The sequence below is a fragment of the Ursus maritimus genome (assembly GCF_017311325.1).
Source record: "Ursus maritimus isolate PB19 chromosome X unlocalized genomic scaffold, ASM1731132v1 scaffold_X1, whole genome shotgun sequence".
NCBI classification, from domain to species: domain Eukaryota; kingdom Metazoa; phylum Chordata; class Mammalia; order Carnivora; family Ursidae; genus Ursus; species Ursus maritimus.
The window spans coordinates 120,908,331-120,924,768 of NW_024423319.1; the positions used below are offsets into that span (position 1 = coordinate 120,908,331).

Genomic DNA, 16,438 nt, shown 5'->3' on the forward strand with positions numbered 1-16,438 from the left:
TTAAAATTTGCTAACTCCCAATGAAAGGGAGTTCTCCTATCAACTCACACCCTAAACTCACACAGAGACACACATGGTATTTCCCATACTCGTGCTTTCTTCCTCCTGAGAAATGCATAGGCAGGGGGCTACATCCTGAATGCTTCAAGGAATTGCTTCTTCAAGAGCCCCTCTCCACCCCCAGATTGAACCCAGCACTCCCCTCTGGGCTCTCAGTGCATTCTTTCTGTCATCCCTACATTGAACACACCTGTCTGTTTGCCCATCTATCCCAGTGCTCTGGGGCACTTTGAGAATGAGGACCATGTCTTGTCTTAGCAATAGGTGCCCAGCTCAGTCTCTAGTTAAGCAAAAATCACTTATTGGAACAACCTTTGCAAGTGTCGCATCAAAGAATAGATCATTCTGAAAAGAGGAATCAATAGAAAGTTAAGTTGCAATTGCCAATCTATCTCTCCCATCCAGAGTGCATGCTTTTTGGTTTGACTCTTTCCCCAGTCTTTCTGTTCACTGTCGCTAACACCTCCATCAGAATAAGAGAGGAGCTTTACAAGTTCCAGGAGGGCAGTGGGAGGGGGGGGTCTCTCCTCAGCAGCTGAGCGGATGGATAGCAAGGAGGAGGCAGAGGGAGAGCTCACCTCGTTGGAAATGCCACTGCCTCTGGGGCGGGGGGTTGCTGGGAGAGCTTCTCCTACTGAAGTCATGAGGTTAGACCAATCAGGATTAGCATTCCCACCAAAAAAGGGTGGACAGTCATGTAGGAGAAATGGCACGTCTCAGGCTGTCTCAGGCTCTTGAGCGCCAAGTATATAGAATGTAAGAGTAGAAGTAAGAGTAGAAATCTCCTTGGCTCATTACTGAATCCTGGTTTAGGGAGACTTCAGCGGGAAAGCCTTGTACTCAGCCGTGCTGGTGGTTCCTTTTTCACATCAGAGCAAGCCCCTACTTCCCGTGTTTGCCTTTTCTCTGTTCTGCTTTGCTGCCATAGGTGTCAGGCTTGGGTTGGTGGCATTGCCTAAAATTTCATGAGTCCCTTGCCTTTTTGTCATTATGCTCCTTCAGGACACAGCTTGCCAGTGTACTCTTGCCCCCAAGGAAAATCTTTTTCTCTCTGACTCCCATACATGGAGCTGTTACATTTTGGCCCTTCACTGTCCAGTTGACCTCCCAACACCAAATCACTTGGACTCAAGTTTTGGTTTTTCTTTAACAATTTTTTGTTGCCTGGCCTGCAGGCAAGTATCTTGTTTGTGACTGCCAAAATCGGCTGCTTAGATAACCTGCCATGGCCCATTATTTTCACCATGTGTTTGGTACATTTTAAAAAATCATTTAAAATGAAGAAAAAAAAGTGTGTGACAAAAATATTCTGTTTATGCCATCTTCTGGGAAGAGAGGAATTTGAGACTGTGATAAACATAAAGAAAGGATATCTATGTGAAAACAAAAAGATGTTCATCACCGACGAACATAAAGTCTCTGCCTGCCCTGCATTTACCCAAAGGTCACATTTATGCTAATGACATGCATTATGTCTTATTTTTACTTGGAGGTAAAACGGAAGGTTGAGTAGCTGCCAAGTCGTTGAGCTTGAGGGTGATGCTATATGTTTCTAAGGACATAATTGCTGTTGGTTGTGTGTACTTGTCTACTCACCTGGTGTTCACGTTGAAAATAAAGGCTGTGGGAAGAACATGAGACTTGATCTCAGGAAAAGCGGCTCCACTACTCACTAGCTGAGAACTTGTGCCTGTCTCTCAGGATCCTGGCCGCTGTTCCTCAATCTAGAAAGTCAGGGAGCTGGAGTTAGACTCTAAGAGTACTTCCCATCCCAAAATTCCCTGGCATTATTGATCCCCAGGAAGACAGAAAAGAATGCCAAAAACAGGAAGTAAGGTACAACCAGGCTGAATCATCTGTCCATTGCCAAGCAGCTATCTCTGAGTTTGTGAAGATATGGAAGAGGACAGTGAAGAAATTGTTCCAGGAGAATTGAAACAAAGGAAATCCAGAGTCCTTCCAAGAACTTGGGAAAGCTGCATTTATTATCACATATGCACTTTTTTTTTTTTACATACATAAGAGTCAATCGGAAGTAGATTCGATACATGGCTTTGATAGCAGCTCATTTGAAAATTGAGGGAAAAAACAGCCACGTTGAATGATGTTGACCATCTGAAAATTCTCAGTCTTGAATATCCAAATAAATGGGATCAAATTTGTGTTGCTCCCTCTACCCCCAAGGACTATTATATCTTTGTATGAAATGAGCAGAACATAAGATCATTTCTCTAATTGGGCCGATTTGGCTCAACAGCCAGCCAACATGGGCTAGCTGAGTCAATACTTGTGGAATTGGCAGTCTCATAGATACGGACCAAAAAGCAAAATATTAAAAACATATAAGGGGCCCATATGTAATTGTATGGCAATTACAATGGAGATAATTAGTGTATTATATTTGTTTTAAATTTCATAATTTTATAAATAAGCAGAAATAACAAATTTTCTCACTGACAATGTTAGCTATACATATCTCTCTTTCCTGACCAATGCAATGGAAAACAACAAAGAGAAGGAAAATATTAAATTTCATCTTTGATGAAGTGAAGAACCATGTAAGTGTTGAACCACGATATATGAAGAAAGCCTACCAGTGTAACGAAAACTTGGACAGTGTGAAGGGAAGATGCCAAAGGAGGGGGAGCATCTCCAATATCTTCTTCAGAGTGGTGGCAAAGCCCCAAAGGCAAAACTTTTTTTGGGGAAAAAAGGAAATCAGGGATGCCAGGGGAGGATGCAGAGAAGCAGGAAAAGCAGCATGAGTCAAGGAGACATTTAGTCATAGCACCTTTTGCAAGGTGTGATACAAGCACTGCATGACAGAACAGAATTTAAAGATGGTAGCAACTCTGTTGTGCTGATATTGCTGAGGAAAATGGGTGAGAGTCTTCACTCCCACCCCCAAATTGTGAATTTTGAGGTGAAGAGGCCCCCTGATAACTGTGAGTGAGGGTATATGATAATGCAAGTTACTGGTGAGCAAAAATGCTGGGACACAACAAAAACAGGCATAGAGTGTCCAAGGCACATGTAATTGGTACTCTCATAAACAGAAGGGGAAAATACAACTGGAGAAAATTAAAACACGGAAAAGAAGATTTGACAAGAAATGGCAAGAAGGGTCACATAACCAGGGAGGAATCTAAAACCTTTCCACGGGCTCCTCGTAAGAGTATTATGGGGAATTCTCAGAGAGAGGTGTGGCTTTCTTTAAAAGAAAACGCTTAAGGTGATAATAAAAAATAAAATTAAAAAAAAAAGTCATTCATTTACATATGGAGCAAGAACAGAGAATGGACAGGCAATTTTCTTTCTTTTTTTTTTTTTAAGATTTTATTTATCAGAGAGAGAAAAAGAGAGCACACAAGTAGGGGGAGCAGGCTCCCCGCTGAGCAAGGCCTGTATGGACAGGCAATTTTCAAAAAGAAAACCCTGACAGTGCAATGGCAAATAATCGTAACGAATGCAAGAAAGATGACATTTTAACAGAAATTGTGATGACCACAGAGAAGCCCTCTAAACGAACTCAGAAATTATGAGAACATGGGCCAAATATGAAAGGATGGGCAGAGAACCAAAAAAGGAATATAAAGTTCTTGCAGAAATTTTTAAGAAAAGCAATAAGTCTTAAGCCCAGGAGCACCTGGCTGACTCAGTCAGTAGAGCATGTGACTCTTGATCTTGGGGTCATGGGTTCTAGCCCCATGTTGGGTATAGAGTTTACTTTTTAAAAAAAAAAAGAAGAAGGAGGAGGAGGAGAAGAAGGAGAAAAAGAAGTCTTAAGTCCAGAATGAGGTAAGGCATCTAAAACTATGAAAGATACCACAAGAGCTTTTGAGTTCATACTATAACTAGAACATAGAGAGATCTTACTTTGTGTTCTGCAGGATCAATTAGCTAGACAAAATATGTGAAGCCTTCACAGGTACTTCTCTGGATTGACTGAGAATTATCCTCTAAATCTTTCTCTCACAGTGCCCAGGTAGTTAAAATTCACATTTTTTTAAAAAGTAGGCTACACGCGCAGCATGGAGCCCAGTGCTGGGCTCAAACTCATGACCCCGAGATCAAGACCTGAGCTGAGATCAAGAGTCTGACCCTTTAACCACCTGAGCCACCCAGGCGCCCTTCTCATTAATTCTTTATGGCTGCCACTATCCTTTCCATCTGCTGATGTTCCTCTTACTATCTTTTTTCCAAAGCCACGCTATACTTTAAAACAGTCATTTCTGTTTGCCAATTTAATGATAGTCCTGGAGAGAAGGATATATATTCCTTTGTTGTTTAAGGGCATAACTAATCATCAGTAAGGGGAAATATATAGGCTATAGTAAACTTGGGAAATTAAAAAAAAAAAAAAGTCTCCATCCTGTGGCATCTAACTACCTCTCCTTTACTTTGGAGCACTTCACATCTGTCTACTTTCTGTAGACATTTGTCTCTTTAGGCAAAGTTCACGCTGTCTTTAATCTTTTTTGAAGTATAGATGGAGAGGTTTGAGAAACAAATATCAGGTTTTTACTGACTTCTTCTCTCAAAAAGGCCACTAATTCCCAAGGTAGAATAATAGGTGGGAATTAGCTCTGCTCAGGTAACTGCTTGTACTCAAGTAATGGACATTTTGGGGGAACCCTCGCCACTTCCTGACAACAAGCTTAGTAGTTGCCCTATGCAACACCAAATTTTCCTTGGATCCTTGCTTCTAAAATTATGTGATGGCTGTGGTCTTTCCCCAACTCACCACGATTAACTACAATAACAAAATATTCTTAATTTTAAATATTTCTTCCCATAATTCTTTTTCATTTTTCTTTTTTCCTACTTTCCGTAATTCTTTTTCATAATTTTTTCACATCCTCTTTGTTCTCTGATTTTTTTTTACTACAACTCTCCTCAAAAGAAACAAAAACAAACAAGCAAGTATTAGCAGAAAACCTCAGAATGGGATGATTTGGGCTGGCCAAATTGGCCAAAAGATGAACAGAACTACCAATAGTTATGGCCTCTCACAATATCAAGGGGTTCCACAGAAAGAACTTTAAATTCTAGGTGTTCCATCACCTAAGTAATTATAAAAACCATTGACTAGTTCTTTCATAGCAAGACAGAGTATCTCTAGGACTTTTATTTTGTTATTTTGCTTCCTCTGCTCTGTCATTGAGAATAACCCGCAGACGGGTAATTGTGAAACTAACATTTAGAAGAACCTTAAAATCCCAAGACCATGAAGAGCTTAGAAGGGAAAACCGGTTGTGGAAGAAAGATTTTTCTAGCCTGTATAAGCTGCTTCTCAAATTCTGAAAGAGCCTGCAAATTGTCTGGACTAATTATCATTGGCAACGTTGAGAAGTCATTTATAAGACAACAGGGATTTCCATCGAGAAAACTGAAAGTGACCAAATGTTCTGATTTTTCAAAGACCAAGAAGATGAATTGCACAAATGTGTAAGCAAGAAAGATGGGGTGTTGGACAATGCCAAATGCCATGAAGAGGTCAAGCAGGAATAGCTGAGAAGAGGACCCTGGATCTGATGATTAGAACTCACTTGAAATCACCAAGGAAGCAGTTTAGCTCTGAGAGAACATGAGCTTAATGTCATCCCTGAGGATAATTTAGAAATGGATTCTTTTCAAGGCTGGTTGGTGAACACTTAAATTAGAAAGTGGAGGTCACTATGAGTCAGGGTGGGCTCATTATGAACAAATCATGCCTGACTAAAATCATTTCACTGGACTGATAAATACAAGAAATGTAGTAGACCTGAAGGATAGTATCTTCATTTGAGCAAAATTCTGACAAAGTTTTTTAATCATAGCTTTGAGCACTGGGTGATGATACAATTAAGATCAGGTTAAAATCATTGAAATTAATGATGAAGGGATGGACGTCCACGTGGAAGGTGGTTTCTCACGGTCTCCCCCTTGCTTGCTCATGGGTTCTCTCCTGTGGACCATTTTAATTAATGACTTGGATGAAGAAAAGGATAGCCTGCTGACCAGAGGTACAAAGTAATAGGAGCGAGGATGATTAGCTAATGGATTGAGTGACACACTTGAGACCAAAATAAACCAGGGCTATTGCTGGGCTGGATCGATGGAATGAATCTAACAAGATGGAGACTCATATCAGCAAAGTACTTGGTCAAATATGCCAGCCTCTGGGTACCAACTCCGGGAGACAGGGCTCAACAACTACATACTATAAATAACCAGATGTTTTAATGGACTGTCAGGGCAATATTAGTCTTCAGTGAATCCATCTAACAATAACAAAAACTTCTCTAACTTCACACAATTGTAGTATAAATGAAATCTTGGGGGCGCCTGGGTGGCACAGTCAGTTAAGTGACCGTCTTTTGATTTCAATTCAGGTCACGATCTCAGGGTTGTGGGAATGAGCCCCACGTTGGGTTCTATGTTGGGTGTGGAGCCTACTTGGAATTCTTTCTCTCCCTCTCCATCTTCCCCCTCTCCTCACCTCCCCCTTCTGTCTGTCTCTAAAAGAAAGAGAGAGAGAGGGAGGGAGGGAGGAAGGAAGAGTGGGGAGGAAGGGAGAAAGAGAGAAAAGGAGAAAGAAAGAAATGTTGAACATGGTGAAAGTAGTCCCTCACTTTAGGTGACTGCATTTCTTAGAATAATACAGAGCATGGTAACTACTTAAAAATATTCTTTGATATTTATATGTGCACAGTCCCAATCAACAACAAAATTTGATAAACCGTGTAACTTTTGAACTGGAAAAATTCATTTATGGGGTGTGGATGTCATTAGGAACTCTACTGAACAGAACACACCCACAGTATTGTGCGGTTTTGTCCCGAGGGACCAGTAATATGTTTCCAGAGAAAGACAGCTGTGGTGGTAAGAAACCAAAAGGTAAACACGTGGAAGAAAGAGGAAAGAAAGAAAGACAGAAGGTCCTGGTGGAGATGGGGAGGGGGATAAGGATGAAAGAGGAATAGGGTAGGGCGACAGACCTGTACTTGAACCTTTTTTGATGATTCATATACCTGGATGACTTTTTTATATTCTGTATCCAGACTTAGCTACAGTACCTTATCTCAGTCAGAACCTTCCTCATTACACACCGTGCTTTCCCTCTGTGTCATTTAACACAATAATTCAAGAACCATGTGTGTACTTCTCTCTCTTCCCCTCTAGACACCAAGGTAGGTCCATGGGAACATGCACTATGTTGGTCTCTTTGATCATTGCGTTCTTAATGCCTAGTGTATAGCCATACATAAGCATGTGCTAAGCACTCTATCAACTTATTTGCATTAATTTTGGAGCATTGCTCTACAATTCAATAACTTTCCCACAAGGAGCAAATTTTTTAAACAGAAAATATAATGAAAAGAAAAACGCATTTCATGTTAGCATGTGAACGTTGCAGGCTGCAAAGGAAAAAATATATTCCCTCATTGTAATACATGGAATGTTTATGAAAATTGAACACTTACTTCATAAAGCAGGTTATCAATAAAGCTCATCAGGCTGGTGTCATATCAGTCACATTCTCTCTTTATAATGTGTTAAGTTAGAAATCATGAGCAAAGAGATACAGAGAAAACCTGCATATTTTGAATTTTAAAGCATACTTTTTTTTTTAAGGTCATGGGTCAAAAAAGAGATCATAATGGGACAGAAGATATAGATAAACAATGATAATACTATATACTTTAAAAATGGGACATGCTACAGAGCAGTATCTAAAGGGAAATTTAAAATCTTAAATGTTGATATTAGAAGTGAATGTAAGGGGGCGCCTGGGTGGCTCATTCGTTAAGCGTCTGCCTTCGGCTCAGGACGTGATCCCAGCGTTCTGGGATCGAGCCCCACATCGGGCTCCTCCGCTGGGAGCCTGCTTCTTCTCTCCCACTCCCCTGCTTGTGTTCCCTCTCTCACTGGCTGTCTCTCTCTCTCTCTCAAATGAATAAATAAAATCTTAAAAAAAAAAAAAAAGTGAATGTAAGATAGACATCAATGAGTTGAACATCTAGCACAGGGTATTAGGAAAAAAAACAATGGATTAAACTTCTCCAAAGTAGAAAGAATAAAATAGTAAGACTGAAAAACCTCTGGCAAGATTGATTAAGAGAGACGGAGAATATGAGAGAGAGAGGGAGAGAGAAATATACTATCAGAATAAAAAAAGAAAGACGTATAGATACTGCTGAGATCAAGAAGACAATACAATGATAGCATTAACAACTTCACACCAATAAGTTAAAAAATGTAAATTTTCAAAATCCTAGAAACATATAACTGACTTAAGAAGAAACATAAATTTTAATAACTCAAGGGCGTATGCCCATGTGGTTTTTCTATGTTAATTCTAACAATCAACAAATAATTCCAAACCAATACAACACTTCCAGAGACCAGAAAAATAAGACACTAATCTCAACTCATTTTATGAGAATACCTAACTATAATAACCAAGTTATCCAAGAAGAATACATTTTGTTAAATCTAGGAATGAACATCTTAAAATAGCAACAAAACGATCTACCAATATGTAAAGAATAATAATCACATCATGGGAAAATTTATCTTAGAAATACAAAGCTACATTAACATTAGAAAGGTCAGATTATTAATCACCAGAGAAAAAGCTATATGATCATTTTAATAGATTAATAAAAAGCATTTGATAAAGTTAATATTTATTCCTTACTTTCTTTTTTCAAAGCCACCCTTACCAATGAGGGTCAGAGAGCTACCTTCCTACTCTGATAAATATCTATTTAAAACAAAACTGAGTTGAGGGGTTCCCGAGGGACTCAGTCCACTGAGCATAAGACTCTTGATTTGGGCTCCAGTCATGATCTTGGAGTCGTGGGATCAAGCCCTGCATCCAGTTCCACACTCAGTGGGAGCCTGCTTCTCCCTCTGCTCCTCCCCCTACTCTCTCACCCTCTCTGTCTCTCAGAAAGAAAGAAAGTTAAAAAAAATAAAACTGAGTTAAAATATATTTAATGGTGCAAAGGTTAGTCTTTTTTTTTTTTTTTTTTTTTTTTTAAGATCAAGAATAAGAATGCTTTTTATTGGGGCTGCTGGGTGGCTCGGTCAGTTGGACGTCTGCCTTCGGCTCAGGTCCATGATCTCAGGGCATTGGTCTCCGTGCTCAGCTGGGAGTCTGCTTCTCCCTCTCCCACCCTCTCACTACTTCTCTCTCTCAAATAATAAATAAAATCTTAAAAAAAAAAAAAAAAGAATGCTTTTTATTACCACCTCCATTCACCTTTGTATTGGAGGTACTAAGAATAAGAAGAAATTAAAATCTATGACGGTTAAAAGGAAAGAGCTGTTATCATTCAGAGCTTATTTATTGTCTACTAGAAAACCTCAAACTTCAAAGAATACTTAGGTAAATTGTTCAAACCAATGAGGTTTTATCACAGTTGCTGGATGCAATGGAAATAGTCACAATCGCTTGTATATTGGTATATTGGCAACAATTAGAACACACATTTTTAGAAAATATCTTCCACAAAGGCACACAAATATAAGGAATTAGTAATGAATAGAATAAAATTGGAGAAAAGACTTTATGAGGAAATTATAAGCTCATATTGAAAAATAATAAAGAAGATAAAAATAAATGAACCATTAAGCATAACAGTAATACCAATGTGAGAGAGCGCCTTTCACCTTGAAACCAGCCGAAACTGCTGGGACCTTTACTTAGTCTTGGTCTGTCTATAACTCCTGGTTTGCAGCAGGGACCAGGAAATGCCCTAATCTGTCTCTAAGAAGGGCTGTCAAAGCAGGAGACCTGATACTGTGTTTCATCTTTCAATAAAGTGGTTGTTAGAACATATACATTTTAGAAGACATGTTAAACAATTATATGCAGGCACCACATGTAAGATCACAGTTACCCAGTTTTTTAAGCAAAAGAGTATCACCCATGATTACTTTGGTGACCCTATTTTTTTATTAATGTATATTTCCCCCTTGTATTCCATTTCTTACATATGCCTTTTGTGTCTATAAAGTGACCCCCATTACAAGCGTATGCCTCTGTCTTTTTGTCCAAAGTGGTCGTGGCTTACTTTTCATTTTTATTTTTTATTTCCAGGAATGTTTAGGAACAAACTTAACAAAGATCTAGAACCCTGTAATTTGCAATTCCACTCTATTCCCTTCACCAGTATGTCTAGGAAAGGCTGAAGAGAGCATCTTTTTTGATGTATGTGTGGGAGGGGCAGTGACCAACTTTGATTAAGGAACTAAGAAAATAAAAGAAAGTACTTCCTGAACATCTTGCGTTGTATGTATTTTTCAATATCTTAATCACAGTATGTTGACTTTTTCCTATCAAATGCCTGCTGATTTAGCTGCAAGGAGACATAATTTAGAAGATAACATACATACCATATACTGTCAGAGAACATGACATAAATTATTATAACATTCTATTTTATACCTTATCACATTAAATGACACTAAATATTCAATGATGTAGTCTAGAAGTAAATCACAGCCATGCGCCTTGAGGCTTTATTTCTTGTCTAACGATGCTCACCATCTACCTGTTCCTTGATACGTGATCGCGGAGGTGTCTGCTTTGAGCTTCTCCAGACCTGTAACAAGCAATCCTGTTTAGCTGTTGTTCTGAGGTCCAAGCCTGGACATCTGAAGTTCAGAGGTCATGAGGTCAGTGCATGGACTTGGTAATGGAAAGTGGACGCACTTTTATCAAGACACAGGAAACCTAGATTGTGGAATAGAGTTCACATTTTCTGCTCTATCAGAAGTCCTCCCTTTTTGCTCATGGTGACTTCTTAGTACTGTCATGATTGATCGTGTCAATCTGTAAACATAGTCCTTGGCCAAGATAACCCACAATTCGTTTGATTCTTGAAGCTTTTTTCTCTTCTTTTGTTATATCTTCTTTGTCTTTGTTTTATTATTGTTGTTGTTACTGTTTTTAATTTGAGAGGATCATTCTCATTCGTTTTTTGTTACATAACCTGTGTTTAAGCATCATTACAGACATCTGACCCAAATTGAGTCAGTTATTGCTGCGCTCTCATTCCTCAGCGGTGATTTAAATCTGGACAATTGTACAAATTTATTAAAAATTAATGAAGACTAAAATTAAACTGCTGGCTACTTTTTTTATTCCCAAATGTGAATGACACAGGGAAAAACAAATCCATGTTTCCATTGTTGATTCATGTTCTTCTTTCTTTTCTTTTAGAAAGAACTTCACATGGTTGTATGCACTGTAGATGAAATTCAACATAAAAACTATCTTGGGCTCCATTGAAGAGATCACTGCAGCACCAAAAGGCCTCCAGGATGTAGCATCTCATGATATACAGAGGGATGCAGGGTATCCTGCAGAATTGGATTTGAAAAATGAAGAAGATAGATGGAGGTTATGGTAAATTTCTGTCCTACTGAAACTTTCTTGAACTCATGACCATTGGCCCCATTCATTGAATGCTACATGTCCTTAAAACACCGTTGCCTTGCCACTTGCCGCATGAGGACTCATCAGGGAAGTACCCCTTCATGACAGCCTGAGACTCTGGTCCCCAAACTTCAGTGTCCAGGCTCATGGGACTGATCCACATAGACGATGCATTTTGCCAGAACAGGAGGTTGCCACAGCCTGGAACCCACACAGTTTCCCAGAAGTACTTTGACATCTCCCTACCAAATCCATGGCCACCATATTGCAAAGCGATGGTGCTCACTTCATATTCTCACTGTGGATCCCACGCTTTTTTCATTGTGCTGACTTCCTTTGCTACGGCAGAGCTTTGCATGGTCTGGGAGGATAAGGGCCTCAGCATTTTAGCATCAATTAGTAGACACTCTTCCTCCTTGCCTTCAGTTCATCAGATCACTGACCAAGGAGCAGCATCACATGGAGAGCCCCAGGCAGAGGTCTCAGGTGGCAATCCCTGGGATGTTCTAGCTTTGGTGTTCCTGACTGTTTGCGATTAGGTTTATATCCCTTGCCTTAATCACCAAAGGGTCCAAAATCTCAAGTTCAATGGAAGAAAATAATATTTTATCCAACAACTGCAATAAACATAGTCTGATGTCTCAAATTTATTCTATTGATTATTCTTCAACCCGGAAAAGATGTGTGTCAACATAGAAATGCTCCTTATTATGGGGAACAAATTCCATGACTCTGTGTACTATTGATTCTCAGCCACTGAAAGCCAGTTCCCGATTTGTGGGACAAGGATGTTTTGCACAAAGCTCTCTCCTGTAAGATAATGGCAATGAATACCTTAGTATGTATACCTGGAAGTCTTGATGTGAAAGTTTCTACCTCTCTTACATGAGGAGCAGCCTGTGGTCCCCCCAATGGGATCCAGTTCTCTCTGCCCATTCGTGGAGTGACTTGGAGAAGAAGAAGCTGGTTTGCTGAAGGACCACTGGGTAGAGAGGTAAGAAACTCCTCGTTTGTTTAAATGAACGCTTAACTATGAAAAATATAGAAAAGCATGTGGGAAGGTTTCTTTTGCAGAACACATTTCTGTTGCCTAGGATATGAATCCTTAAAGTCTTTCTAAGTAGTGATTGGAATTTACAAACAGCATCTTCCCCGTTTTGCATGGCTACATGTGAGCTAATGTTTGAAATGCCTTTCGAGTCACTAATTATTTTGTTTGTATTCCATGCTCAGACAATCAGAGGGGAGGGTTTTCACCTTGATATCTTGGTTCCTAGAATGGTAGGTCCATGAGAAGCTGTAATTTTCATCCGAGGAGCGTAAGGTGGGTTGAAATCTCTAAGTAAACAGTAGTAGCAAGTAGCATGTCCCTTTGTTGCTGTACTGTTCTTTTAATGGAACGTGCATTCAGAATTCTCTAAGGAAGTAGCTGAGAGAATGATGTGTAACCTTACTTCAGAAGGGCTATTCTCAAGTCTCCTTCAGTGTACTCATGCCCGGAGTTATACCAGGAGCTGCCTTGCACAGCTGCAGGGGCACCATCGACTGTAGCCTGTGAGAATGGATCCACCAACCCACGCCATTAGCTTGGACCACCATCTTGTCAGTGGTGTGACCTCGACCCTTGCAGGGGCCAAATCTAGGAATTTCTCTGACATCTATTGATCCCACTCATCCTACATGTTTTTCTCTCTTTTCCTGTAGTCTACCTTTATGGAGAAAGAGTTTAGCTTGTGAAGTTAGTGTCTAAATTAGACCCTGAAAATCTAAATTTGGATCCGCGTGGAGAGCACTGGGTATTCCCTTCTTTGAAAAGATGAATAATTATTCTCTTGGGCAATTTCATTTTAGAAGATGAATGCAAAGAGGCCCAACATAGACGGCCAAATAGAAGCCCAGCCTATTCTGCGTGCCATCATATCCCACCCCAGTTACAGTCCTTCTACTCTGAAGTTTGCTGGAACCCAGGGTCCATCCGCCCACGGGCCCACTTCCCACCAATAGGAGTCTCCAAAATTATTTTTTCTGCCAAAAAGAAATATGTATTTCAAGAGGCCTTTTGCACATACCTTCATGCATTCTTCAGTGTTACATAGCACAGAGTAATTTAGTATAAACTTTTAGTTTTAAATAGTGGCATACCTTCCAAAACGTGATCTTACAAAATAGCTACAGGATTCATGAATGGCAGCTCCATTGTTATGTTGTGCTAAGTCAAAAATCTATTGATAAGAGCTACAGATATTTAGAAGAAAGCTTTTAACTGATAGATTCTTTTTCCTTCAGATTTGCTTAGACAGGGGAAACGGCTCTGTGTTTAGAAGCGTGATTACACCTTCAATGTTATCAGATACAATAGATTGTGTCCCACAGTTGTACTTGGGTTTAAGGGCTAATTAGCTTGTGCAAAGAGATCTGTTCCAAAGAGCAGGTGAGATCTGCCTTTATGCCTAGAGTGTGCCTCCCGTGGGGACATTTCTTCACACCCACGTGGTTGCTCACCAAGAGAGAGTCAGTCTTGATGCAGCTACCAAGAGGCAATGACACGTGTGGGCTTGGTGGAGGTAGACCACCAGGCCACCCTGCTGTCTGCACACAGTGAGGCACAGTGCCTACACCCAGTGGAGGAACACATGTCTTTAGGGGAAATTTATGTGAGTAGCAAGGTTTAGAATCATATACCTCACCCTTTGAGTGCTTTTGGAGCCATTCATACCCACTCTGCTCGCAGGGACCCCATAGCCTCCTCCTCACAGGTGTCTTAGGGACAAAGCTGTTGTTTAGGAAAGACAGTCAGTGTATTTGGGGAGTTGCTGATCTCAGTAAACCCTGGAAATGTGTCAACTACATGGGACACTACTGATATGTGAGCAAGATTGTGGTGAAGATAAAGGATAGTCTATTGGACTTACAAGGCACGAAAGAAATGGAGTCTGACCACCGTTTACCCTCCACACCTTAGGCACAGCCCCGTCTTAAGCCAGCCAACCCCAGCCTTACAGGTTGTTGGATAAATCAAACCTCTTTTCTCAGAGGATGGGTTGGCACCACCATCGGTCTAAGGATCACAGACTCTAACGTACAGTCAGGAGATTCACACCTCCCTCCCTCCAAGTGTCCAGATTGTGATAGAGCTGCAGTTCTGTTGTTCAGGGGTCAGAGAAGTCCGTTCCCCTCACATGTGTGGGATCTTCGTGTAATATTTCTCCCTCTGCCACCAGTGCAACCACATGGGACACCCACATAAAACTCATGTTTCCAACATCAGTTAAGCTTCTTTCTTTTTTTGTCTCCTAGAAAAAACCAAATTTGAGATGGGATTATTGAATCAATGCTCATATCCTTCATTTTGAAGTTAAATAAGAACTCAGGTCTTGGCTTTTTGTGGAGACAGACTTGGATAGACCCCAGTGATCACTTTAGCAATACATAAGTAATGTACTATTCAAACCACTAGATGGATAACCCAGAGGTAATTTGTCTTACCTCTCTATTTCTTGGTTTCCTCGTCTTTAAAACTGAGATGGTACTGGCTACCTCATGGACTATGGATGGTCCCTTCCAGAAAGTCGAATGCCCCAAATACCAGAGACTGCAGCTCTTTCAAGTATAAACTGAGAAGTCTATACTCTGATTTTCCCAGGAGACTCAGAAAAAGGACGCTCTGCCTGAGAGTTTTCATGCCACTTGTTTTGAACCTGGAGCTTTTTCTTGGCTCCAGGGTAAGACAACCCATACCCCAGAGGACCCCATCTAGAACACAGAGTTTATTCATCCACAGATGTCAGAACACACTCAGAATTATAATGATCTAGGCCAAGGTAAACATCTTCCCAAGCACCTGGAGTCCCCCCACTACCAGAGACAGCAGCTGCTCTCTGTAAGCGTGTGAGTCCTGGGAAGTAAAGTTCTCCTGACCTGCAATTGGACTGGGATAGTTCTTACCCTAGACTGTACATGAGCATGACGTGGGCAGATTGTTCTTAACATTCTCACGTTGAGGCTGCACCCACATTAGTAACAACAACATTTCTGGGGTGGGACCCTGGCAGCAGTATTCATAAAGCTCCCTGGGTGACTCCACTGAGACTATGGACTAAGGCTTCCCATGTCCCTGTCCGGGAGGTGAACCCATTGGGTCATCACAACTACATCTCCTGAACTCTGGGTCCCCACCCCCCTGCAGACTCCTGACCTAGCCTCTACTGCTCTTCTCCCTCTGGGACACCTGTTCTACAATGAGCAAACTCTTCCACATTTCCAACCTTTCTCCCACTGCCTGGCTCTTCCCTGGGGCTGCCACTGCCCTGCAGTGCTCTCCCAGGGACAGCCATTGATCTGTACCCTGAGAGGTTCAGGGGAGTTGTACTTGTTGAATTCTTGGTCTTCTCCCCTCAGGATCTGCTCCCCCATTCCTCTCCAGCCATCTCCATGGCCATGCCCTGCATCTGGTCTTCATGCCATACTAACACCTGCCTGAACCCCCCAGGGTACACATTCCTCTCTCTGATGTACACTTTCTACAGTGTTCCCATCACACGAACTCTCCTTCCCTTGGGAAAGCTTTCCCCCTTGTCTTTCATGGCCTCGTACATCACATGTCTTGTTTATGTTCTTAATCCTCCAGCTGATCCTCCCCTTGTATCTACCCATTAAAGGGTGTTCTCATTTTCAGCCCTCATTTTAGGCAGCTTCATCCAGTCCTTCAAAGACAGCATTAAGTGGCCCTTACACTATACATTCTCATAGCACCTTACGCTGTGGTGAGACCCATCACAGAGCGTTCAGATTGCCTATTTACTTGTGGTTCTCCCCGCCTGAATTAATCAGGTTTTCTAGAGAAACAGAACAAATAGGATATCCATAGAGATAAAGACATACATAGATATAGGTATATATACTTATCCATCCATAGATCTATCTAGAGAGAGAGCCAGAGATAGGTAT

The 16,438-nt window shown here is 40.9% G+C and overlaps 1 protein-coding gene across 4 annotated transcripts in view; it reads left to right on the forward strand.

The window, feature by feature from the left end:
• Positions 1-16,438, forward strand: part of LOC103666313 (pseudouridine 5'-phosphatase) — a 420,096-nt gene that overhangs the window by 135,684 nt on the left and 267,974 nt on the right. For all 4 annotated transcript variants that reach the window (XR_005835935.1, XR_005835940.1, XR_005835936.1 and 1 more), the window contains exon 4: positions 11,276-12,485. The gene's annotated coding sequence lies outside the window, so the exon portion shown is untranslated. The remainder of the gene's footprint in view (positions 1-11,275; positions 12,486-16,438) is intronic.